This window comes from Neofelis nebulosa, chromosome 9 (assembly GCF_028018385.1).
Source record: "Neofelis nebulosa isolate mNeoNeb1 chromosome 9, mNeoNeb1.pri, whole genome shotgun sequence".
Taxonomy (NCBI): Eukaryota; Metazoa; Chordata; class Mammalia; order Carnivora; family Felidae; genus Neofelis; species Neofelis nebulosa.
This window is the reverse complement of record NC_080790.1, coordinates 33,493,725-33,520,121: the sequence shown is the minus strand read 5'-3', so window position 1 is coordinate 33,520,121 and position 26,397 is coordinate 33,493,725. Positions and strand designations below refer to the sequence as shown.

Sequence of the window (26,397 nt, the reverse complement as noted above, 5' to 3'; positions counted from 1 at the left end):
ATTTAAACTTTATAGGTGAAATATAGTTTCTTAGCACACCCTTAAACTCCATAAGCTAAGTCAACATTATTGCTTCTATGTTTTTTTTTTTACATGAAATTTATTGTCTAATTGGTTTCTATACAACACCCAGTGCTCATCCCAACAGGTGCCCTCCTCGGTACCCATCACCCACCCTCCACTCCCTCCCACCTCCCATCAACCCTCAGTTTGTTCTCAGGTTTTTTTTAAATTTTTTTAACATTTATTTATTTTTGAGACAGAGAGAGACAGAGCATGAATGGGGGAGGGCCAGAGAGAGAGGGAGACACAGAATCTGAAACAGGCTCCAGGCTCTGAGCTGTCAGCACAGAGCCCAATGCGGGGCTCGAACTCATGAACCGTGAGATCATGACCTGAGCCGAAGTTGGATGCTTAACTGAGCCACCCAGGCGCCCCAACAGTCACACCTTCTCAAAAAACACACTGTGTGTTACAAGTGTGTGTGAATGGTTTTGTTGCAAGATTGTTGTTCTGCTGCCTTAAATAGCCTATTACATTTTAAAAAGAAAGATGATATAAAACTGACAAAATGATTAGACTTCCATGTCTGTATGTATCCGTCCAGACATTGTTCTAGGAATGTGCCCATACATACAGACATGTGCACACACACACACACACACACACACAGAAGTGGACTATTTCACACACTTTTTTCACGTAACTGTAATATGGAAAACAATATGGACATTTTGTCAGTAAATATAAACATGTGTAGTCATTCATAATAAATACAGAGCATTTCATTATATGGTTGCCCTACATTTAATTTAACATATTTCCTATTGTTGAATATTTAAAATATTTCTTATTTGTTGCCATCAAAAATATCATCCAAATACCTGTGCATACCTGTATGCTTATTCCCTCAAGATAAATTTCTAAAAGGAAAAGTGATGGCCTAAATTTTAATTTCCAAAACATGCTTGCCCTGCAGACATGCCTACACTTCAAAACTGCACCACTTATCCCCATGTTACTCAAGAAAAAATAAGTAAAATTCTAAATCGCACACCTATTAAAAGGGATGAGATCTGGATTCCAACAAGGATTAGTCAAGATGGTTCAAACAAGGACTAGTCAAAATGGTTGCTAACATCTAACGAGCACATTAAAAACTTATTAAACTCAAATTGACTCTTGATACTATTAAAAGGTTAACTCTACCTCCTCCCTCTGTTTGGGATAATATTTCTAAATAATGAATCCTAAGATTCCATGCCACATATGGTGGGAAGCCCCGAACCCCAGAGATTTCTGAAGTGTATCCTACACCGTCCCGTCTTCTAATTAGCTCTTGTTCTGTGATTGATCTCTGCAGAACTCTTGTTTCAGCTCTCAGAGTTACTTCTCTTTTTTGGTACCGGTTCTAACCAGAACTGGACTCTCATTCCCATTCCCTAAAACCTCATCAATACAAGATTGTGCATGTACATTTCACCAAAGATAAGAGTATTAGCACAGGGGCAGCATAGAACACCTAGGAGAACAAATAATTTTAAGATTAAATATTATCCAGTTCTTCTTTTCATTTGTTTAATGTTTTTTTTTTTTATTTTTATTTTGAGAGAGACAGAACATGAGTGAGGGAGAGGTAAAGAAAGAGGGAGAGGGAGAATCCCAAGCAGGCTTTATGTTGCCACCACGGATCCCCATGTGGGACTCGAACTCCCGAACTGCAAGATCATGACCTGAGCTGAAATCAAGAGCCGAACACTTAACCGACTGAGCCACCCAGGTGCCCCCAGCTCTCATTTCCAAGCTTTTTTGCTCTGGCCACTCTTTGGGGTTCTTACTGTCTTATCTTCTGCCATAAATTCCATCCCGGGACGTGGTCACCTTCTTCCCACAGATTCTTTCCCCGGCTGAGAATTAGAATTTCTGGAGAGACTTTATGAAACTGTTGTTGCTCAGCACCTCCCCCCCCCCCCCACCAAGGAATTAGAATCTTTGGGGAGTGGAAATGAGAAACGGGTATTTTCTAAAAGTTCCCCTTGTTAATTCTAGCATGCAGCCAGGTTGAAAATTACTGTTTATAGACCCTTCGTCCAGGCCTCCTCTTTTGGATTCCTGATTCCTGCAGTCCTCTGGCCTACCAGCCAAAGCCTGAAAACTATTATTTCTTGCTTTTGCTGAGCAAGCTGTTTCTTTTTCTGTTTCTCTTTTTCCCTTCTCTGCACAGTGCCCTAAGGCACGACCTTTTCAGACTCGAAAAGGTGATATCCTAAATAAAAGTGAAACTCTCTCCTAAGGGAAAATTTGCCATTCTTCGAAGGCAATTGGGTCAAATGTCAACCACTTTCAAACTCCAGAGGTTTTTTTCTTTCCTCACTCATCTCTGTAAGGGTCGTCCACCAATTTAGTAACACGTAGGCATTTCTACCCCCAAGCAGATCCCATAATGTCTGTGGTATTGATGGTAAAAAAAAAATCTATTAAAGTTGAAAAGGCAGCAATAATCAATCAGAGAATCCTCTGCTAATGGCCGTGATGTTGTGGACTCTGACTTAATCACAGGACCTATGGGGAAATGGGTGAGAACCAGGATGTGGCCATTGAATCAATGCACGCCTTTCATAATAGCCTGCATTATTCCAGCCATGTCACCTTTACATGCTGACCACCCTACAAGCATAGCTGACAAGTTGCCACATGGTCAAGATCACTAATTAATCTCCCAATTCTGTAACATTTGAGGAACAAAGTAAAATTTCAAATTACACCGCTTTTAAGTATACCAAAATTCATAGTTCACGTGTGTTAGATGACAAACTATATATGCCTGGGGTCAAGCATATGTCTTTGACTCACTCTAAACTTAATTTATAGTTTCATTTTTCAGTGCAAAAACACTGCCCTCAGAAACAAGTTTCACTAGGCGGTTTTCTAAAATAACAGACCTTTCCTAAGTGTGGTCCTTGCCTGGAACTCAGACATGAGCAGCTGTCCCTGACAGATAGGTCCAGTAGATTGATTCCATTATATTCATGGTGATATTTGCCTGCCTTGCCTGTAAAGCAAGGCCCAGAGGAGAAAACAAGAGGAAGTTCAGCACACACACACACACACACACACACGTATATTCTGCTTAAAAGGAGTTCATTGAAACTTCCTCGTTTTCTTTGCCAGCATTTGGCATTGTCAGTATTCCAGGTTTGGGCCACTCAATAGGTACGTACATATGCCTATATTGTTAGAGAATTCTGCTCCTTACTATGTCCCAAATTAATGAATGGGTCTTTTTCAAAGTCAATGAAGGTGAAAGGTTCAGAACTCTTAAGAGTACAACAGGAGTTAAAAAGATCTTTCAGTAAAATCTCTTAATTTCAACTGAAGACAAAATTAAGGGATTATCAGAAACCACCCTTCTGTGTTCTTCCATGCTTTGCCCATAACCTTATTCTCTTCCTTAATTTCTGTTGGCCTCTTCTTTTTTAATTCCTTCAGCCATATGACCAAGACTGAAGATGCCTCCTGGTTTCAGGGGGGCACAAACAGAAAAGTGTCTCCAATTAAAGACTATGAACAGACCTGGGCACAGCCTTTTTTTTTTTTTTTTTTTTTGAGCTCTGTCTTCATTTTTAATATACAAGACAGCTAAGAATGATGACACAGAATTACAGCCTTTTTATTCTAATTTGGGCTGGTAACAGGTACCTAATAGGCATTATAGGGAAGAGACACAATCTAAAGATTACCATGTATTTATTTTATTGCCTTCTCATAAATCAAATTATGTTTTTTGTGGAAGTAGAATGCCCTATACTTTGTAGCACACTCTTCTAGTGACAGACTCATTAAGTCCCCAGGTTCCTAGTTGAATGACTCTTGTTATCTCATGACAGATTGCCTGGGATGCCCCAGAGCGGCTGCTGCAGGATTGTCTAAGCATCTCCTAACCTTGGGCATGCTTCTGCCAGAACTCCAGTCAAGTTTAATGCCAGTAGGAAGAGAATAAAAGACAATGGAAATGAGTACCCTTTGTGGGAAATGAAGGAGAGAAATCAAGGAAGAAACTTGTACTAGATACCCTTATGAGTATCATCTTACTAAAACAGGAAAACAGAATAAATGAGATCTGTAGACTCACTCTGGATATTTAAACGGTACTTTTGTATACCTAATGAAAACAATATCTTAAATAATCAATGGAATTCATCACATGTTTAAAATTGCTTCCAGGTGGGGAGCCTGGATGGCTCAGTTGGTTAAGCGTCCGACTTCGGCTCAGGTCATGATCTCACAGTTCGTGAGTTCGAGCCCCGCATCGGGCTTTGTGCTGACAGCTTAGAGCCTGGAGCCTGCTTCAATTTCTATGTCTCCCTCTCAGCTCCTCCCCTGCTCATGCTCTCTCTCTCCTTCAAAAATAAATAAAAACATTAAAAAAAATTTTTTTTTAAATTGCTTCCAGGATAATTAAATTAGCCAAAAACAATAAAACCAAATCACGTTCCTTTCCTTTGTCTGTACATATTTGAGACAGTCCATTTTTTAAAATTATTTATTTAGTTTTGAGAGAGAAGGGGGGGAGGGAAAGAGCATGAGTGGGGGAGGGGCAGAGAGAGAAGAACACACAGAATCTGAAGCAGGCTCCAGGCTCCGAGCTGTCAGCACAGAGCCTGATATGGGGATTGAAACCATGGATCACGAGATCATGACCTGAGCTGAAATCAGAGGCTTAACCGACTGAGCCACCCAGGCGCCCGGAGACAGTCCATTTTTTAATGATAAATTTTCATTTGAAAAGTAATTCAAATGAAACTATTTTTTCCCCCAATGAAAAAGTTAGAATATTTGAGACGCAGATTTTCTTCCTCCTCCACCTTCCCCTCTATCTTCTTTGTCTCTCTTCTTTTCTGTTACTCCTATGCATACTCTCCTAACAAGCATTCCTAAGCTCCTGGAAGAGAATTTAGCTGGCACACAAAATGGAATGCCAGATGCAGCCACCGCAACTCAGAGAAGGTCCACACACTGGAGAAGATCACATCTCCGACCACAGGAAAATCCAAAGTTAAGGAGTCATTCCCAACAATTGATTCGGAGGTTACTGTTATTATTACTTTGGTACTGGTATTCATTTGTCCTTCCCTGATAAACCTGTCTACATTTCCACATGGAAAATCAAGTTTGAGGAACCTCAAAAGCATTTTAAAAACATTCATTTCCCCAAGCTGCAGATTGCTGATGCCACAAGGGGTAGAAATATAAACAGCCAACAGATAAAACATGGCCGATAAGAAGAGTCATGGAAAGTTTCCTCTAGTCATCATGTTTTTGCTTCTCGTCCTTTAAAGGGCTTGCTTTCCTTGCTTGAATGATGGAAATGAGCCAAAGAATAAGTGTGATCATTTACTTTGCTCTTACCAGTTCTGTGATGTTACCCCCTATTCCTTAGCTCCAAAAACATTGCAGCTCAAAGTAGAAACATATGTTATCACTATAGCAGCATCAAACAAATAAAACAACAACAAAAAGCCCAACAAAAGATAACTAGATGGTAGATAGATAGATAAGTAGATAGATGATAGATAGGTAGATAGATAGATAGATAGATAGAAATATATAGATATATGTGGAGACAGAGAGCCAACTTTTTATTTGTATTCCAGGGCAAATTCTCTTCAAAGGGCCCTGAATCAGTTGTATTGTTATAAAGAGTCCACATAAATATAATGTTAATAGTAACAAGTATTAAGAATTTGAAACATGTTAATTTCATACACACACATGCCTATTACTTTTTGACTCTTTGCCTGGGAACCAGGGGGAGGGATCTGAGAAGTTGCTCAGGGAAGCTTCTTTCTGATCCTCCCTAAAATCTCCCTCTACCAACTTCAACTATTCATGTTCCTTATTTAGGAAACATGTCCTTTACCTCATTTCTACCTCAGTGCAAATTATCTGGTTTCCATGGGTCCCACTCCAGAGTGGGAGAACATTCTTCATCTTCTGTCATCAAGATAGCATTCTTAATCATAGCAGAAAAGAAGGGACAGATGTAAGTGATCCTTTTGAAGTGAAAAATCAATCAAACTTGACGCTATGGTTGTGGGAGGTAAGAGAGAAGAAGGAAATCAACAACAGTGAATCAAATGTTTTGGCTTAATACCTAAGTAGTTGTTGTGGAAGTTTACAGTATATGCACTTTGCTTTTTATTTATTTATCCTTACTATTTTTTTTTGCACGTTGCTTTTTAAAAATGACTTCAGTCACTATTGGTTCATTGCAAAATTGTTTAAGTGGCCAAAATAATATCTGAGCTAGTAAAAAATAGCCATCGTTAGATAATATTTATATATGCATAATTAAAGAAAGATTGAGTAGTGATTCAGTTATTCTATAGATTTTCTCCCACTTCCCTTATATTTCAGCCTTTCTGTACTTATATATGAGTAAGGGACTTTCTCACAGACTATTTTGATAGAATTAATTGGCTTGTGAGTGCCATTATACATAATGCAAACCGAATTCTTGCCCTGAAGATAGATTTCACTATGTGACCTAGGTCAAATTAATCTACCTTAAATGCTTCATTGAAAAAATGGGCATAATAACATCATCTTCCTAATAAGGACTTTGTAGGAATTGTGTAAGATGGTTTAATTCACTGACTGGGATGTCATAATCTTTTAATACAAGTTATCATTATAATCATTACCTGTATTCTCTTGATTGATGATCACAGAGATATCTCTTAGTTCTCTGATTGGACTGTTGTCTTATGATCTAATCCCTGTAAGGGCAAGTCTAAAGATAAAACGATTTGTACTGCTCTGATTCCGCTGTCATTTGATATATTGCCTATTCCTTATTTGTATAGCACAAGCTTAAATCAATAGCAACTACCTCTCCATTATATTTAATGTTCCTGCTTTGAAAATGTAATCAAAGCAAAGACATATATACCAGGATAGTGATTGCAGAATTGTTTACTATGGAGGAAAAAGCCATAATTTACAAATGATCTAAATGATCATCGGTAGGAAATTAAAGAAACTAGTTATGGTTCGTTCTCACAATAAAACACAAGATAATTTTTAAGGACAGTGAAGATGCCCCTTATACTTTGACATGGGAAAATAAAAGCAGGAAATGTTTAATAAAAAAGTTTTAGAGAAAAGTAGGTATGCTGCAGTGCTATTGATATTTTAAATTAACTATAATGAGTTGCATTATATATTGCATGTGCATATATATACATATTATCATATAGGATTAATGTATCATGAAAAGATTATCTCTGGAGTATGAGAATATAAGGTATTCTCTTTGCCATTTCAGAAATTGTGGTATTATTTGTACTGTATTGTTTGTATTTGGCCATGCTTTGGAGGTATAGCATTTAAAAATCAAGAGAAAAATATAGGTAAGGGCCATAAACAGCATTCTACAACAGCAAATAAAAGCTGATAGTTATGACAGGAAGATTCCTGAGCTACAGAAGTTTTTTGTTTATTTATTTTTAATCCATATGAAAGAATAAAGCCAGTCAACCCATACTGCCCCCCTCACGGTCCTGTGAGCGACAGTCACTACACACGCATCAAATAAGAACTTACGATGTCTTTTTTTTTTCAGCCCTCTGTATCCCCACTTCCAAATTTTAAGTTAAACTCAACTCTGTAGAGAAGTTTCTTGGATCAACCCAGTACAAGAAATCATATAGTCATCTTGAAATCTGTACACTTGCTATTATTCGTACATTCCTTTTTAAACTACAAAGTTCTTTTTTATTAGGAATGTTACTACAAGACAGTTCACAACCGTTGAAATGGTGATGACAAAAGATTCCAGAAAAGTATTATATCTATTCATTCAAAGACCATCCCTATAAATATTTCACCTTATTTCTTTCTCAGTATTTCTGTAATCATAGAGTTGGATTTTTTCAGTTTTATATTGTTGTCCTCATAGTGACTGTACAATTTCTTCTTCTTCTGGCTTGTATATCCTGCATATTAAAATGGACTCAGGAACACAATCTATTATATTCTATTATGTTTATAGAGCATGCTTTATTTATCATTATATTAATTAAACTGCTTAGTTGTTTTACATAGTTTACTGTTACAGATAAGAGTATTATAAAAACCGTTGTGCATAAAGTCTTCTTTAAAGAATTAGAAATATTTTATTTACAACAATGCCCAGAAATGAAAAAAGCATGTGCATGTTTTAAAGATCTTAGTATATGTCTCCAAATTGCTTTCTAAAATGATTATGCCCATTTAATTAATCTACATGGATGAGCTTATTTCATTTTGCATATTGATTTTTAAGGCCCTTAGGAAATTATTTATTTATTTATTTATTTATTTTGATGTTTATTTTTGAGAGAGAGAGACAGACAGAGTATGAGTGGGGGGTGGGGGCAGAGAGAGAGGGAGACACAGAATCTGAAGCAGGCTCCAGGATCCGAGCTGTCAGCACAGAGCTTGACACGGGGTTCAAACTCATGGACCACGAGATCATGACCTGAGCCGAAGTTGCACGTTCAACCGACTGAGCCACCCAGGTGCCCCCAATTTACCTATTTCAAGTGTACAATTCAGGGGTGCTGGGGTGGCTCAGTTGGTTGAGTGTCTGACTTTTTTTTTTAATGTTGACTTATTTTTGAGAGAGAGGGAGGGAGAGAGGGAGAGGGAGGGAGAGAAGGAAGGAGAGGGAGAGAGAAGCAGGCTTCAGGCTCTGAGCTGTCAGCACAGAGCCTGATACGGGGTTTGAACCCATGAATGGTGAGGTCATGACCTGAGTGGAAGTTGGATGCTCAACCGACTGAGCCACCCAGGTGCCCCAAGGGTCTTAGGAACTTTTAAAATCTCTCTCAAAACAAGAAATACTCTCATTTTTTCGTACTGCTGAATATTTTGTGTATCTTGCTTTACACACAATGGTATGTTGTCAATATCATACACTGATGGGTTGTCCTGTGAATACATTCAGTTGTCAAAAATATAGTCCAAAAAACCAATAGAAAGCAATAGTAAACCCTATCTTTTTATGCCTTTGCCTATCACTACCATTTCCCCATTTTAAGAAAGAAAGAATAAGTGAAAGAGACATAGAGAATAAAGAAAAAAGTCAGAAGTTTGAAAGGAATATACTACACTGATACATTGCTGTAATGAATGTTTTAAATATATGGGTTATATATATACATATATAATATATATTATATAACGCAAGAAAGTATTTTAGTGTACTGAACAAAATCTCCACGTAAGTATGTTTTGTAACTCAGGATAGAATATAAGTAAAAATAAAACCAAAGAAATTTAATTATTTTGGTAAAAATAAGAAACCGATCATTTTTAATATTAAAATATTGAAAGAAAGCCAAACAACAACAGAAACCAGGTGGGAAATCTAATTTTGGCCATGTTGTACTGCAAGCTGATAGCACTGCACCAAAACCATTGCAACAATAAAGTATTTTTATTTTTATTAAAATGTTTATTTACTTATTTTGAGAGAGGGTGAGAGAGTGCGAGCAGGGTAGGGGCTGAGGAAGAGAGAGGAGAGAGAGAATCTTTTTTTTTTTTTCTTAATTTTTAAATTTTTTTAATGTTTATTTATTTTTGAGACAGAGAGAGACACAGCATGAGCAGGGAAGGGGCAGAGAGAGAGGGAGACACAGAATGTGAAGCAGGCTCCAGGCTCTGAGCTGTCAGCACAGAGCCTGACATGGGGCTCAAACTCACGAACTGTGAGATCATGACCTGAGCCGAAGTCGGATGCTTAACCGACTGAGCCACCCAGGTGCCCCAGGAGAGAGAGAGAATCTTAATCAGGCTTCATGCACAGTGTAGAGCCTGACGTGGGACTCAGTCTCATGACCATGAGATCATGACCTGAGCCAAAATCAAGATTCGGATGCTTAACCGACTGACCCACCCAGGCGCCCCAATGATACAGAGATACATTAACACAGAGATACACAGCCACTTTGAAAGACAATATTATAGGAATCCTGGGCATAATTCTGAAAAATGAAAAGTAAATGAGCTGAAGTTAGAGATATCACAGTAACTTGGGCCTCAGAGGGTTCAACACCGGGATACTAATGAGTGAAAATAGGTTTTGGGGTGGCCGAGTAATAAACTCTTGTCTACAAAAGTACTAAACCGGTTGGGAAATGAGAAGAAAAGAATCACCTAATGTTGACGAACTGTGAAGAATTCGGCTTATATTTTTAAGAAAAGGGGCTCCAAATATTGATTCTCAGAATTCAATGGTCAAATGACCATCACTGAGGCAGTATGGGGCACTACACCAGGCAGAAATTCTTTCTAAAACGTTCCCTTTGCTCAGCATGAAAGAGCATTGCAAAATTCTCGTTTTATGGCTAAGCCTGCTCTCAAAGAACAACAAAATATGCGTTCTAGTTTCCTGGTCCAAAATTCACCAACCGATGCCTTCCTCCAACCCTGGGACGGAGGAAGCACAGGAGTTTCATCCTAGCAGAACTTCCTCTCCCTGGAGGAAAACATCAGTCTTGGGGAAGAAGTGTGCCCCACCGAACATTTATTTACAATCCTTTTGTTCCATTTTTCCTTCAGACTTAGCCACTAAGAAAAGGGCCAGGCAGCAGGGTAGCCATTCCCCTCGTGTGGGGAAATCCAAATCCATCGGGGCGTCTGGGCACTTGGCATTCATCGTATGTGAATCCCTAGAGGCATCCCATCCCCTAGCTCAGGACTAGTAGTTGAGGCATTGCATCTCCTTAAATACTCAGAAATTTCCTCCATCACAGCTGCTCTTATCTCTCATGAGTAGATTTCTCATTCTTGTTTCACAGTGACTACCTCTACTATGAAATTACTTCAGCTCTGAAACTTGCCCTGAAGGAAGGTTCGCATCTGGTCTTTATATTTTTTTTTTTTTTCAACTGGAAAACTCACTCTCATTAGATCCCTTGACAGGAGCTGCTTGGGATGCTGCAGAAACTTGAATCCAGCTGGATCCCTTTCCCCTATCCTGCGCACTTCAAGAAGCCTCTGCATTTTCCAGGACATGAATACCATTCTTTCTTTCTTTCCATTGTTTCTGCAGTAATTGGAAGTGCGGCTGGTATATTCTTTACCTATTATTTACCTGAAGATTCATTTTTCCGGGGGCTAGACGAGGGATAATGGGGAGTGACTACTAATGAGTGTGGGCTTTTTTTTTGAGAGAGGTTGACAAACTCTGGATTAGCGGTGATGATGATGGCTGCCACTGCCACTGAGATCAAGATGACCGGTGGGGACTCACGATTTCCACAAGAATACCTGGACCAGGGAGCCAGTGCTGGATGTGTCCTGCACCATCAGGGGCCACGCTAGAATTCTGCCCCCACCGAGCCCCTTCACCAAGTAGCCACCATCACCAACCTGGCCACGACCTATAACTATCCAGTGCCCCTCTGAGATGATGGGAACATGACCCATGTGCCCGGCCACCATTATAGTTATAATGTATATGTGCATGCGTAGTATATATGTAATATTTAATGTAATATATATAAAGGATAATGAGAGCCAGTTGTTTTTCACTTTTGGAAAAGGGAGTTACAAGTATGGAAAGGGGAAAGACTAACATGCTCCTGTGGTGTGGTATTGGAATTAGTATCAACTCATATAACTGTTACTGTCTACTACTAAACAGATAAATAGAGGCATACATAGGTATATCTGTTTATATAGAGAGGTGTGTGTGTGTGTGTGTGTGTGTCCATGTGTATATTTTCTAGCCCTGTCTACCGGGCGGGCCTAGAGGAAATGACACCCCAGTAGCAATGAGTACATTATTCCCTAGACTTTAGTTTCTAAATGCCATTCTCTACTGTAAAGAAATCAGGACTCATTGAAGTAAATACTAATGCCAAGCCTGGGGCAGAGAAAATCCAACATGAGTCTGGAACATTTTCACCATAAATTAAGAGAATGCTCAAGAAATCTTGGAGCTGAGTCAAAAAGATTATAAAGGTTCCCACCGGCCAAAATTAGGGCCACTTGAGCATAATAATAATAATAATACAATAACAATGAATTGTAACTGAATAAAATAGGAATCCATGAATCTATGTGAAGATACACACACACACACACACATACATACACACATACATACATGAATCAATAATAGAGGAGATAAGAAATCTCTAGCAATGCCAGCTAATAAAATATGGAAGGAATGATAGAGTTAGAAATCAATAGTGTTTGCTAAATTTAATGGCTAAAGTTTGATGAGGAATAGGGCATTTACATAGTCTCAAAGTGCCCATCCACAAATTACAGCTTCATTATAAATAGAAACATAATTAGATTACAGTGGAGATTCTTGGCAGGCACGGCCTAACCCCATGACCAAAGTTCATGTTACTCATGTTGGAGCAAGTAGTCAATATGTGCCTCATTAAGTGAAAAGAGCTCATCACCATATCTATGATATTCTTGCAAAAAATATATAGAACTCATATTGCATCATGAGGAAACACCAGAAACACTCAAGGTGCAGCACATTCTACGAGTTTATTATTTGTAGTATTATTAGTATTAGTATTATCTTGTCTCTTAAAAATGTCAAGGTCAACAAAACAGAAAGGCTGAGAATCTTCTTCAGATTAATAGAGCCAACCAGACATAATAAGTAAACATAACATGTGATCTAGATTAGATGCTGTACTAAGGGGACAAAACTATAAGATACCTTACAGGGACAACTAGAAAAAGTTAAATACGTGGATTAGATAACGTATTACAACAATGTTCAAGTTCTTGATTTTTAGAGGTATTTAGGAGTAAAGATATAATATCCCTAAATGATTCAGGAAAAATTTTTTCATATGTATCTGGTTACAAATATTTACGCAGACACAGGTAGATGTGTGTGTGCGTGTGTGTGTGTGTGTGTGTGTGCACATGCACACAGGTGAAGAGAGAGAACCTGATACAGCTAAGGAGGCAAAACTGAACGGTTGTTACATCTGGGTTAAAAGTATCAGGGAATTTATAGTACGCATCTTGAAAATATTCCGTGAATTTGAAATCATCTCAAAATGAAAATTTACAAACAAAAGTATAATAATTTGCAGAAAAAGAAAATAAATACACCAAAAGATGAATGGTAGTTTGTGCAGGTACTAGGAGTGTAGGTGTTTTTTACTTGCTTTCTTTTCTCTTATTTTACCCACATTCTTTATTAAAAGTATGTTGCAAATCACCAGCTGAAAAAGTCGTGGGCACCGGAGCACATTCAGACCTTTCTAAGGTCTGCATCAACATCCTTTAGCTTGACCCTTAAATAGAATATGTCATTGCCAGACATCTTAAAATTTTTCTCTCATTTATTATTATTTATCATTTTCATTTTTCTCCTCTATTGATTTAGGTCATTTTATTGCAGTATTTCAGAAACAGCCTTTGGCAGAAGCATTTTTGCTAACGTACATGAAGCAATGAATTACAGCTTTCTTTTTATGGGGGAACAAAATCCGTAATTTAGTTTAGGGATTGACAACAAAGGACAGAAGATGTCAACAGTAACACTGATGTCAGAGGCAAACAGTGCTTGAACCGAGGCTATCTGTTCCTCTGTGTCAATTCACCCCTGGCTATCCGCTCTTTCCCCACTAAATAAAACAAGCCTGTTCCTGTGCTGTCAGATGTGCGAGGTAAATACACAGCTCTCCTCCTTAGCCCCACCTGGAAAAGTCAGCGTATGTGCCCAACTCCAAGCATCAGTGTTAAACAGATACAAGTACTTGAGCTTACCTGTTCTGATCTTCTCAGGGAAAGGTATTCTATAAATGTGCATTATCATCGTTAGATACCAACTCTCCCTCCTATGTTTTGATCACTGACATCTAAATGCTTTCTAATTGGAATTTGCTTAAAATACCACTAGCTGAATTTCTACTAGAACATATTTTCAAACTGGCAAATATTGGCAAAGCTTTTAGAGACATTTAGGGAATGTCCACAAAATACAGAAAACGTTATTTCTTTTGTAGCCATTTGACAATGCAATGATTTTACTAAAAATTTGATGGCATTAGGCGCCTGGGTGGTGTGGTCTGTTAAACGTCCGACTCTTGATCATGATCTCATATTCATGAGTTCGAGCCTCGAGTTGGGATTGGCTTGGGATTCTGTCTCTCCTTCTCTCTGTCCCTCCCCTGCTTGTCATCTCTCTCTCTCTCTCTCTCTCTCTCTCTCTCTCCCTTCTCTCAAAATAAATAAATAATCTTAAAAATTTTTTTTAATTTAAAAATTTGGTGGCATTGGACTGAAACTCCTATCTTATCCAGGGCAACAATTGCTTTAAAAAAATCAAGAATTATTTTTAACTCAATAAGTCTGTAATTGCCTTTTTTTGATCAAAGAAACAAGAAGTAATACAAAATAGCTAGTCTTAATTTCAGAATCAATTCCTTTAGGCAAAAAGTGATTGTGGTTACAGAAGAGAAAAGCTAATCCTAAGGGAGAAAATGACATTTCCAGTTATTATGAATAAAGTGATTTGTTTTGGTTCTGGTCTCCACCAATGACACAACATTTTGTTTCCCTGTGGAGCTAGAAATTTATTTCATTTTATTAACAGAGGTCTATTTCCTGTGGTGGTTGTGATGGTGGTAGTGGTTGTTGTTTTTAAGATAATTGACAATTACTGTATTAATGTTACTATGAAATGTGAACATTTACTATGTTAATGCTACCGAATCTTCTTTCAAACCCCAAAGTTGTCAGGGAGTGGAACTCTTGCCATAGAACCAGGTATTTGGAAGAAAATATTGGTGTGTGTGTGTGTGTGTGTGTAGCAAAAACACAAGAGAGATATTGGAAATGACTTTCTTCACCATAGGGAATTTTAGCAACTATCCGGCTAATAATGTCTTTGCTCGCTAAACACTATTATGACCACTCTCCCCATTTTAAAAGTAAGCTATGGGTACATATCAAGCATTAGAAGACCCAGAAATTAGTGATACTGATGTGAATAAATGAAGGAAAAACATCACTCATCACAGGTGACAGAACCAACAGTCCACTTTTTAGAATTCTGGCAATATTCTTTTCCTCTCTCAAGGTCTCTTCAGTGTCCACTCAGTTTTAGGTAAAAGACTGTGATGATCACATCACAAAAACAAAATATCTCCAAATGGCCCTGAGATGTCTTGGCTGCCAGGCCAGAGGAAAGATGAGGCAGTTGTGGCCGGTGGTTAATGCCACGATACTCATCTGCCAAATATCCCATGACAAGAATTATTCTGTGGGAGTAACAGTAGTGTATGAACTTTAAGTCTTTACGTACAGCTGTCTCAGATTTGGCCATCCATCTTCTTGACACAGTAGAAATGTACTAAATTGCCATTTTACCATATAGTACCTATTATAAACAATTAAAAAAAGATGGTTATCCAGCATTGTGTGCCAGTTCTGTACCTGTCACGAGACATACGTTGTCTCATTGTGATGGGAAAACAATGGTCCCACAAAGATGTCTATGCCATAATTCATAGACTCTTTGAACATGTTACCTTACGTGGCAAAAGGCATTTTGCAGATATGGTTCAATTAAGGGCCTGGAGGGGCCCGTGGGTGGCTCAGTCAGTTAAGTGACTGACTTCGGCTCAGGTCATGATCTCACGGTTTGTGAGTTCAAGCCCCACGTCGGGCTCTGTGCTGACAGCTCAGAGCCTGGAACCTGCTTCGGATTCTGTGTCTCCCTTCTCTTTCTGCCCTTCCCCTGCTTGTGCTCTGTCTCTCCCTCTCCCAAAAATAAATGAACATAAAAAAATTGTTTTAAAGTTTAAGGGCCTGGAGAAGGAAAGATTATCCTGGGTTGTCTGTGTGGGTCCATTCTAATCCTGCATCCTTACAAGTGAGGAATCTTTTCTAGGTGAAGAGATGGAAACAGGCGGAGGACTATACTTGCCCTTCTTGGCTTTGAAGGTAAGAGAGAGAAAGCCATGAGTCAAGGAATGGGGGTGGTCTTTAGAAACTTGAAAAAGCAAGGAAATAGACCTACAGAGAGGAATGCCGCCCTGCCAACATCTTGATTTCAGCCCAGTGAGTTTCATGTCAGAATAATCACCTTTAGAACGATAAGATAATAAATTTGTCTTGTTTAAATCACCAAATTTGTTTTGTTACAGCATCATTAGGAAACCAATATACTCATGAAATTTCCACAAATTCATTTCAAGTGTGTAGCATTTTCTCCATTTCACAGATATCAAAAATATTTCTGCTCAAAATGATGAAAACAGTAGCTGAAAGAAAAGCTTTAATCGCTGAGTTATTTAGGATAGTCAGTGTGAATATAAAAAGGTATTCTAGGGATTAATTGGATTTTTTATTTAAGAATGAAGAAAAAGGGGTGCCTGGGTGGCTCAGCTGGATAAGCATCCAACTCTTGGTTTCAGCTCAGGTCTTGATGTTGTGGTTTTGTGAGTTCAAGCCCCGCATGGGGCTCTGCGATGCCAGTGCAGAGCCTGCTTGGAATTCTCTCTCTCTCCCTCTCTCTCTGCCCCTCCCCTGCTCACGCTGTCTCTGTCTCTCTCCGAATAAATAAATAAACTTTAAAAAAAAGGCATGAAGGAAAGGATTGATATAAACAAAAACACAGACAACAACCAGTGTTGGTGACGATGTAGAGAAGTTGGAACCCTCATACCTCGCTGGGGAGAACCTAAAAAGATGCAGTGAAATTCTTCAGGGATCCCACAAAACTTAATTCTGCATTGAGTGACCACACAGCCCAGCAATTCCACTTCTAGATATATATCCAAGAGAACTGAAGACATATGACCACAACTTGTACACAAGTATTCATTGTGGAGTTATTCATAATAGCAAAAAAATGCAAACAACCCAAACGTTCATCAACTGATGAATGGTTAAACAAAATGTGATATATCCGTATAATGGAATATTATTCAGCCATATAAAGAAATAAACTAATGTTTGGTGCCACGACATGGATGACCTTGAATACATTATGCTAAGTTGAAAAAGTCAAAGACAAAAGGCCACATATTATATGATTCCATGTATATACCATGTCCAGAATTGGTAAATCCATGTCCAGAATTGGTAAATCCATGGAGATAGAGTATCAGCTCTGGTTACCAGGGATTGGGGTGAGGGGTAATCGAGAGTGACCACCGATTGGTATGGGCTTTCTTTGGAGATGTTGAGAACATTCCGCAATTAAACAGTAGTGATGATGGCACAACATCGTGGATATACTAAAACACTAAAAGGATATAAATGTTACGGTATGTGAATTTTATCTCCAGGAATAAAAGACCGAAGGGAATGTCTTCGGACAACCAAGCATGAAAAGCTGAATCCAGGGAGCTCAAAATTTTATAAGCAATTTTCATCACTGATACTTACCAGGTAGTTGGAACAAGTTGCAGTCATCATGTGCAGATTTGATATTATCTCCCTAAGAATATAATAAAGGCCGCTCTGAGTTACATTTGGATCATTACAATGTCAATTAAAAAGTTTTAAAAATATACTTATCATTTCTAAATAACAGGATATAATTACAAGGAGATTAGACACAAATTGATTTAAGCTAAATTTATAAATGCAAATGCATTCACATTTAAGGTTAATAGTTTGTCCTTCTCTGAAACTGTCTTGCTTGACTTGAATAGTCTATTGATTTGCTGTCTCGGGGTTTAGAAGAGCACTATAAAAGGGTTTTAGTCTCTAAAACATTGCTGTTTATCCTAGAAAATCTGCGTGCACTATATCACATGAAATTTTAATTGAGGCATGTTTTATAATAAACGATGTAGCCTGGCATTGTTCTATTTGCTTACATAACAATACCTCAATTGACTATACTCATTCATTGTTAATTAGCTCCTTACCAAAGGGTATTGGCAGAGTTTCCATAATATTCTTAGCAAATAAAATAAGGGATATAAAGAAACTTAAGAGACTCTGAAGGCTCTTATTCCCAGAACTATTACTTCAGTATTTAAGCATAAAATCAATCTATTTTTGGATGCTGGGTTCTCCCTTTAAAAACAAGGGGAAGCCTGCTAATATACTAAGTGCACATGCATCATTAAAAAGAGGGAAACCCACAAGAATAATGACATAGTGCAGGCCGGTAGCTATATATAAATACTCAAGCTTTCTAGAGTATATGTTTGAGAAAAAGTCTTTTTTGCCTTCCATAGAATATCTATTATTTTGTTTTTGAAAAAAAATTTAATGTTTATTTATTTCTGAGAGAGAGACAGAGCTTGAGCAGGGGAGGGGCAGATAGAAACGGAGGTAGAATCTGAAGCAAGCTCCAGGCTCTGGGCTGTCGGCACAGAGCCCGAACTCCCAAACTGCAAGGTCGGGACCTGAGCCTAAGTCCAACGCGTAACCGACTGAGCCACCCAGGCGCCCCTTGTAGAGTTTCTTTTAAATTGTATCTATCGGAGCTGTGTGAGGACTTTAATCCTTTGCAATCCCCCTTCTTGTCTTTAATAATTGCAAGATTACCTGCAAATTTCGTTTGACAAAACATAGAGGCTGGCTATTTTTATTTTAATTTTGAGGTTACTGGTAACAGTCCACCAGTTTTCTCTTGTGTCATAGTTCTCAGAACACAAATTCCAGGTTTTTCATTTGGTACCTGCATGTCTTCCTGGAGCTGTAATGGATGCTGCTGGTTCCAGGTGTGAAGCAATAGGAAAAATACACCAACGCCTGGAACACTACTTCTTTGGGGAGTGCTGCACCTGACCTTAGCAATTTAAAAGACTGGCTGAGTTCAACTTTGAAAGACAATTAGATGTAGGTGTGGTCTGTGAAGAGCCTTCCTAGAAGAGAGAAAGTAGAAAAGGCCTGAGTGGTGGAGACCATCTGGGTGTATGGTGTTTAGGGTGGCTCTTCTCCTTGTGCTGCTGCAAAGCCATATATGTCCCTTCCCCTCCCTGCTCTGTGGCCCAGAACTGCCTTTGGGTTACATTAGGGATTGTCTCATCCAGGCTCCTAGCCCTCCATTTTCTAGTTGGAGTCTCCCAGTGGGAGGCATGGCAGGCATGGAGCACAGAGGACAATAAGGTCAGATTACTTAGTCCCCTTTCCCCACCTCCCTCCCATAGGCTGTGACTCTGAACCTGGAACAGATATACTGAAGAGGTTTTATAGGGATACACCTGTGCCCACCTGCACTGCTCTAACTTCCTACTGAAGTCAATGTTTGAGCCTAAGTCGTTTTCATTGATAAAACAGAGTTTTAATATCAATTTGTCAGTAGAATTGAAGTGACGTAACAAGATATGTAAAACCTATTCCTTCTATTTTATAACCAGATGTGAGTAAGTTTGTGGTTTTTACTATATCAATTGTTTCCAAAAAAGAACTATTTGATGATGGTACCAACATTTTCATTTTTTTTTTTACCATAACTTTTCCAGAATAAGTGCTAATTCTATGTTTTAAACTCTATTAGTATGTGGGGGCGCCTGGGTGCCTCAATCAGTTAAGTGTGTGACCTCAGCTCAGGTCATGATCTCACAGTTCATGGGTTAAGAGCCATGCATAATGCTGTCTGTTGTCTGCACAGAGCCTGTTTCAGATCCTCTGTCCCCCCCACCCCCGCTTATATGCACACACTCTCTCAAAACAAACGAACATTAAAAAATTAAACTCTATTATTATTCATTGAAATACAGCTAAGCAGTAGAGACTAAAAGAGCAAAAGTATTTCCATCATACTACTCCCCTCTCTAGGGTAAACACCTGAATGTTTGGCATTTATCTTTCTGTTCTTTTTTCCTTTGGTGCGCATACACACACACACACACACACACATTTTAGAATGTTTGTAAATAGCATCACACGCTACATGTATTTGTGAATAACTTTTAGGCTTTGCAATTCCTACTGGAACTTCCCCTCATATATACAAAAAAGAATATTATTTTTACCTGTGCATAATAGTTCATATTGGCATGTATCCTAATTTATCTAAACCTTCTTTGGTGGATGTTCAGGTTTGTTGTTTTTTTTTTTTTAATTTATTTGTGCTGTTATAAATAATGCTCCAATGAATATATATTTGTTCACAGTAAGGTCATTTCTGTCAAATACTCTCTGAACAGGAGGTTTGCTGGATCAGTGGGATACATATTTTAAATGTAATAGATACTGAAGCATTATATCAGCATATGGATACTGAAAGAGCGGACCTACCCCGGCCAACTCCATCGTGTTCTGTGTCCTCCATCTTGAGTGACTATGTCCCCGACTTGGACCCCTTTCCGGGAAAACCGCAGAAACCTCAGACTACGCCTCCTCCCCTTGAGTAACTTCCCGCTCACCGGTTCAAACTTCCCTATCAAAACACGCCCGGCAACCTGCCTAACAGGACTCCGATCCTTCCCCAGCCAATCAGCTGAGGCCACGACCCTTCCCCAGCCAATCGGCCAAGGCCACAGCCATTACCTCACCAACTGCCCCTAGACCCCTGTAAAACCTTTGTGCTTTTGAAACTCGCTGGCCCCCTCTGGCATCTCACTCCTGCGTGGGTGCAGGTAGGGGATTGAGCTGGAGCTACTAGCTCGAATAAAGGCTCTTTGCTTTTGCATCGGACTTGGCTCCCTGGTGGTCTTTGGGGATCGCGAATTCTGGGCATAACAGATACCACAATTCATGATACATAACAGTGCTATTTTGTTCCATCTGGCCAATAGTAGATGCTGACACTCAACTCTTTCTTTATAAATTGACAAGGAAAAGCATTTTATTATTATTTCCTTATGTATTACTTTGATCACAAATGAAGTCAGGGGTGCCTGGATGGCTCAGTCAGTTAAGCGCCCAACTTTGGCTCAGGTCATGATCCCCAAGTTCATGGGTTTGAACCCCACGGTGGACTCTGTGCTGACAGCTCAGAGCCTGGAGCCTGCTTTGGATTCTGTGCATCTCTCTCTTCGCCCCTCCCCCACTCATACTCTGTCTCTCTGTCTCTCTCTCTCTCTCTCTAATTTTTTTAATGTTGAGAGAAAGCATGAGCTGGGAAGGGGCAAAGAGAGAGGGAGACACAGAATTCGAAGAAGGCTCCAGGCTCGATGTGGGGCTCGAGCCCATGAACCATGAGATCATGACCTGAGCCAAAGTTGGGCGCTTAACCAACTGAGCCACCCAAATGTCCCTCTCTCTCTCAAAAATAAATAAACATTAAAAAAAAAGATTTAAAAAACAAATGAGGTCAAGCAGTTTGTCTTATATTTGTTAATCCATTTTTTCTTCTGCAAATTTTCTGTTTACATTAATTGTCCATTTTTCTATTGAACTGTCATTTTCTTCTTTATTTTAGAAACTCCTTAGATGATTGCTATTGATTTTATTAAATAGAGAAAATGAATACTATTTTGTCCATGTCTGTCTATTGCTTCTTTTTACCTGAAATGTGGCAGTTTCCATGATACAGAAGTTTTAAAATTTCATGTAATCAAATTTGTAAAACTTCTTAAATTTTTGATTTTCAGCCTTTATGACATGTTTGAAAGATCTTCAATTTCAGTTTGCTGCATTAGTCAGCTCAGGCCACCATAACAAAATACCTCCGCCTGTGGTTAACAACAGAAATTTCCTTCCTCACAGTTTCTGGAGGCTGTAAGTCTGAGATCTGGGTGCCACCATGCTCAATTTCTGGTGAGAGCTCTCTTCCTGGCTTTCAGAAGACTACCTTCTCACCCTATCCTTACATGGTCTTTCCTCAATGCCTGTGCATGAAGAGAGATCTCTCTCTTCCACTCCTTATAAGGCTAACAATGCTGGTGTATTAGGACCTCACCCTTATGACCTCATTTAATCTTAATTACCTTCTAAATGCCCTGGGCTTCAACATACAAATCTGTGGGGGACACAATCCAGTCCATAGCAATTACAAAAAGGCGTTCTTCTGGTTCTTTTAAACAGGTATTTAATTCTTCTGGAATTTTATTTTTACATCTACACAAAATTAGTTTTCTGAAACATGGATCTAACTTATTTTTCCATGTGATATAACTTTCCCAATATTATGTATTGAATCCCATTCTTTTCTCACTAATATGAAATATCAGTATTATAAAATGATTCAATGGACGCATGAATTATCTTGACTTTCTTCTATTCCATTAATTAATAAGTTTCAGCACCAGAGTCACATTTTTTTAACTTCTGGAGCATTACTGTATGCTTTGACATTTGTTAATCATCTTATGGGTATTAAAATTTTCTGGCCGTTTTTTTTTTTTATCCAAATTGTCTTGGAAATCAACTTTAGAATTTGTAAGATTTCACTTATGAAATGAAAATGTGTACTGGAAATTCGAGCCGCCTTTTATATATTTTTCAGTAAGTTAATAGAGTTTTCTTCTTAGGAGTCTTACATACTTCAGCCAGGACTGCAATGAACTACAACAAATGTGGTCAGGAAATCTACCCACCTCTGGCCAATTTTCCTCTCATTGGCCTCAGTGTAGCCACCTATGATACTGTCTCACATAGAGTCAACATGGCTACCAGAAGCTTGAAGATTCTGTTACAAACAAGCAGCCATTCTGAAAAGGAAGTGTCTCTGTTCCAATAGTTCCTGAAATGATCTGTCATGATTTCCTTTTCAGAGATCTCCTTTGCCTTGTGTGAGTAACATGCCCAGCTCCGAACTAATCTCAGTCACCAGTGAGGTAGATTGCCTTGACTGATCAAGTCCAGGCCTGGACCTACCACCAAATGAGTTGGGTTATCCCTACCTGCCCTATAGAGACTAGAAGTGGTGACGTGGTTCTCAAAGTAAAATCCAGATGCTATTACCAGAATAAGGAAAAACTGATGCCAGTGGTCAAAAACAATACATGCTCATCACCCCATGGTACCTTCTCATGTATGTCTTTCCCAATTCTTTATAACTTACATCTTCATTTTCCTTTAATAGTTTGGCCCTTTAAGTCACATCTTTATCATTCCAGTATGTAACTTTTTAAACAGTCATATACCAATATTAACTTGACTGCCTAGAATCTGAAGCTCCACCAAATAATTAGAGATTCTTTCGATGTGTGAGTCTTCCTGGATTCAAAAAAAAAAAAAAGAAAAAAAAAAAGAAATAGTTGTTCTTCCTGTACTCTGGCAACCAGGGGCAGGCAAGTGATCCACGTTCAACTAATTATATGTTTTTGCCTGGGACATTGAATAGAAACAGGAAATAGGTATACATTACAGTTCATTGTGTCAGTTGATGGTGGAGTCTGGTGTCCAGTGGCAGCTGGGACAATGATAGCCCCAGTTTCTGTCTGCAAGATTAGCGTCAGTGTGCTAAATACATGAGTTCTGTGGTATGACAGCAAGGGTGCCTCTGGCCCTAAAACTCCCTTTGATTTCTGCCTGTTTCCTCATCCCTGACCTCCAGTCTTCCTATTAGTCACCTAAGATCCTTTGAATCAATCCATTCTGCCTAACTTAGGCAGAATGAAATACTGATGCTTCAAACAAGGACCCTGACTGATAAAAATTTAAATTATTGTACATATTCTTGTATAGTTTTATCACTCGTAGAATTAATTGAAATTGTGAAAGAGAATAGATGAATCATAATGAAACATCTTGACACAAAATGTGTTCAACTAAAGAAGAAATCATGGCTTTAGAAGAAGACCACCCAAGCAAAAAGTGCAAGAGGTCAGGGTAAATGTGATGAAAAAAAAAAAAAAATAGAAGAAATTGAAATGTAAGTCGGCAAAAAGTGAAATAGAAAGGAAAACAAAACTGACACATAAATGTATAAAAAGTTGTAGGGAACTACCATGGAGAGGGAAGTATGAAAATGGAAAAATAGAGCAAAATAAAACAGAAATAAAGATGGAAAAAGGACTAGGGAGCATGTGGTAAATAGGAAACAGATAAACAAGATCAAATGTAGATGTGATTGGAGATAATGATAACAACCAAAACAATAACCAAACAAATATTTAAGCCATGCATTAAGAAAACTTTTCCACGATACATTTACTTTTCTACAGTGAATACTGAACTGTAAAGGTTCAAGAGACATGCCTTGGTAAAGTTATTGAGATTTATATTAGGATAGCCAGGTAAAAATTCAAGACATTTTAATTTTTTTAATTTTTAATTTTTTTAAGTTGTTTTAAATGTGTATTTATTTTTGAGAGAAAGAGGCACAACGCAAGTGGGGGAGGGGCAGAGAGAGAGAGGGAGACACAGAATCTGAAACAGGCCCCAACCTCTGAGTCGTTAGCACAGAGCCCGATGCGGCACTCGAACTCACGAACCGTGAGATCATGACTTGAGCCAAAGTCGGACACTTAGCCGGCTGAGCCACCCACATGTCCCTCAGGACATTTCTAACGGGAGAATAGTCAAGCTGACCTCAGATTTCTTCACAGAAATAGATGATAACAGAGACAGTGGAACAACACTTACAAGACACATTGTCAAAGAAACATTTCACCAGACATAGTTAAATTGGCAAAGAAAACATTATTCAATACTATTACCACAGGGAAGAGAGATTGAAACAAGAGGTCGGATTGTTTTTTAGCACTAGGCTAAGCCAGCAGAAAAGTACCGAAGGGCATCAGGGAGGAAGATGTTCAATGTGAAGGCATAGGCTTCTGTGTTTGCTAGTCTACATGCAATGAAGGTAGGCTCCTAACCTGTCCACAAAGGCAGGGAGATAGAGGCTCTATGTTTCCCAATGATCACATTTCAAAAGGATGGCTCCCAGGTCCTTGAGAAGGTCATTTCTGGGTTATAAAACTGGAAAGAGGCTAGGAGAACATTTACAGGTCAAAGGAGCAGAGAAAGAACCTACAATTGAAAGTCTTTAAAGTAAATGCTCTAAGAGAAGGGAATTCAGGAGCCTATCATCAGGAAGAAACATGTTTAAAATTTAGTCAGACTGAGGGGAAAAATCAGGCTGTTTGGGTCAATATGAGAAAAGAAAGTGTGAGCTAAGAGTTTTATATTTAACTAGACTATCCCTCATCCAGACCAGTTCTGTGATGAGAAGGAAATTGGGTTCAACGTATGAGGGGGCTGGACCTAGTCCTGGCAGGCAAGAGTGTGGGGGATCCTTTTGTGGCATGTGTCCATTGTCCTTCAAGCCATTCTCCTTCAAGGCTGCCTTGACTGTGAACTTGGGGAGAACCAGGTGCCCAAACTGCCAAGGCGGGCTTGTGGGTGGCACTCATGGAACAGCCCAGCCCTCTGCCAGCCCCAGGCCCTGTCCCTGTGTCAGGGAGGAGAAGCCGGGCTGGGAGAATGCTGCTGCCTGTGTTGTTCTTCCATTGCGTGGTAGACCTTGTATGTAATGTATTTAAATCAATGCAAATGTATGCATAGCAAGTGCAATTCTGGCCTTTTTTGGCTCGTTTTCTTTGGTGAAAGGACAACAGGGTAGAATGCAATTTTAAGGATATTTAACCAGGCTAATTATGAACATACAAGGACTTAGAAAATATCCTTGCCATGATTTCTTGGCGTGCTTGAGGAAACTAGTAGAACTTCAGTCATTGGGGAGAGATGGCGGTGTGCAACGTGGCAGGAAACCTGGTAGTGAGGAGCTGCTGTAAGAAGTGGGACTCAAATAGGGGCGCCTGGGTGGCTCAGTTGGTTAAGAGTCGACTTTGGCTCAGGTCATGATCTCACGGTTTGTGCATTCGAGCTCCGCGTCAGGCTCTGTGCTGACAGCTCAGAGCCTGGAGCCTGTCTTTGGATTCTGTGTCTCCCTCTCTCTCTGTCTGTCCCTCCCGTGCTTTCTCTCTCTCTCTCTCTCTCCCTCTCTCTCTCTCTCTCTCAAAAATAGATAAAATATAAAACAAATTTTTTTAAGGAAAAAATGGAAAAATCTCATAACAATCAATGAAATTTAATTAGTAAATAGCACTTTTCTTTAATGAAAACTCCACAATGTTACAGCCTCACAAGTTAACTCTTCCAAACACTTAAAAAAGAAATATATTAATCTTACATAAATTCTTCCAGATAACAGAAAAAAAAAAAGAAAAGAAAACATCCCCAACTCATTTTATGTGGCCAAAATAATTTTTTTTTTTTTTAATTTTTTTTTTTCAACATTTTTAATTTATTTTTGGGACAGAGAGAGACAGAGCATGAACGGGGGAGGGGCAGAGAGAGAGGGAGACACAGAATCAGAAACAGGCTCCAGGCTCCGAGCCATCAGCCCAGAGCCTGACGCGGGGCTCGAACTCACGGACCGCGAGATCGTGACCTGGCTGAAGTCGGACGCCTAACCGACTGCGCCACCCAGGCGCCCCCAAAATAATTTTGATATCAAAAGTTGATAGGAAAACTACAGGGTGATGTTTCTTGTGGACA

The 26,397-nt window shown here is 39.0% G+C and overlaps 1 long non-coding RNA gene across 1 annotated transcript in view; it reads right to left on the bottom strand.

The window, feature by feature from the left end:
- Positions 1–20,331, bottom strand: part of LOC131484672 (uncharacterized) — a 36,563-nt gene extending 16,232 nt beyond the window's left edge. The window contains exons 1-2 of the long non-coding RNA XR_009248384.1: positions 20,245–20,331; positions 17,431–17,482 (exon numbers count right to left, since the gene is read on the bottom strand). This is a non-coding gene — a long non-coding RNA (uncharacterized LOC131484672). The remainder of the gene's footprint in view (positions 1–17,430; positions 17,483–20,244) is intronic.
- Between the last annotated feature and the right edge of the window lie 6,066 nt (positions 20,332–26,397).